A 1,834-nucleotide genomic window follows, 5' to 3' on the forward strand; every position below is an offset into this window, starting at 1 on the left:
CTGTGAGTGGAATGCACATGTCAGGAAGCTGCACCTTGGAAAGCTTCTCTCCAGTTTCCATCTGAAGATATTTCCGTTTTCACCATAAGCTCAAAGTGCTCCTGAGTGTCCCTTAGCTGATTAAACTAAAACAGTATTAGAATACTGCTAAATGAAAACAGAAGATTAACTGTACAAATGGAATTCACATGACACACAGAAGTTTCACAGAAAACTTCCTTCTGATTTTTATCCAAGGGTATTTCTTTTTCATTATATTCTTTAGAGTGTTCCCAAATGTCCTTTCTGAGGTTCCACAGAAAGAGTGATTTCAAACTGCTCAATCCAAAGAATGATTTAACACTATGAGATAAATGCACTCATCACAAAGCTGTTGCTCAGAAAGCTTCTCTCCAGTTTTCAATGGAAGATATTTCCATGCTCACCAGAGTCCTCATGGCGGCACTTAATATCCCTTTGCAGAATCCTCAAAGACAGACTTTCTAAGCTGGGAAATGTAGAGTAAGCTTTAACTCACTGAAATGAATGGACATGTGACATCAGTTTCTTGGAACGCTTCTTTCTGGGTTTTATTTCAGGATATTTCACTTTTCAAGATAGTCTTCCATGTGCTCTGAAACATAAATTTTTCGGTTTAACAGGAACAATTTTCAAAGACTACCTTATGAGAAAATAGGTATAACTCCCTGAGTGGAATGCATATATCACAAAGCAGTTTCTCAGAAAGATTCTCTCCAGTTTTTATCTGATGATATCTCCTATTTCACCGTAAGCCTGAATGTGCTCCCAAATAGCCTTTCACAGATCCGTCCATGATGGCGTTTCAAACTGCGTAATAGAAAGAAAGTTTTACCTATGTGGGATGAATAAGCATATCTATCACAAAGGAGTTTCACAGAAAGCTTCTTTCCGGTTTCTGTCTGAGGATATTTCCTTTTTCACCATAGCTGTCCCTATACTCCCGAATGTCCCCTGGTAGCATTTTCTCCAAAAGGAATTCTCCAATCCTCTATGAGAAAAAATGTATGATTCTATGACTGGAATGCACACGTCACAAACCAGCTCCTCAGAAAGCGTCTCTCCAGTTTCTATCTGAAGATATTACCTTTTTCACCATAAGCCTCAAAGTGCTCCCGAATATCCCTTCGCAGACTAAACAAAAACAGTGTTAGAATACTGCTCAATGAAAAGACAAGCTTAACTGTCCAATCGGAATACACTTGACACAGAGTAGTTTCACAGAGAGGTTTTTTCTGGTTTCTATCTGAGGTTATTTCTTTTTCAGGATATTCTAAAGAGTGTTCCCAAGTATCCTTTCTCAGACTCCAAAGAAACAGTAATTTCAAACTGCTCAATCCAAGAAATGATATTACTCTATGAGATGAATACAAACATCACAAAAGAGTTACTCAGAATGCTTCTCTCCAATTTTCAATGGAAGACATTTCCTGGCTCACCACAGGCCTCCGGTCGCCACTTAATATCCCTTTGCAAAATCCTCAAAGACAGACTTTGCAAGTTGGGAAATGTAGAGTAAGCTTTAACTCTGTGAAATTAATGGACATATCACAGAGCAGTTTCTTGGGATGCTTCTTTCCGTGTTTTATTGGACGACATTTCACTTTTCGCCATAGTCTTCAATGTGATCCAAATATCACTTTTTTAGTTGTACAGGAACAGTGTTGAAACAGTGCCTTATGAGAAAATAGGTATAACACCCTAAATGAAATGCACACATCACCAAGCAGTTTCTCAGAAAGCTTCTCTCCACTTTTATCTGACAATATTTCCTTTATCACCATAAGCCCAAATGTGATCACGAAGATACCTTCAC

The sequence above is a fragment of the Colobus angolensis genome, unplaced genomic scaffold, assembly GCF_000951035.1.
Source record: "Colobus angolensis palliatus isolate OR3802 unplaced genomic scaffold, Cang.pa_1.0 Scaffold458, whole genome shotgun sequence".
NCBI lineage: Eukaryota > Metazoa > Chordata > Mammalia > Primates > Cercopithecidae > Colobus > Colobus angolensis.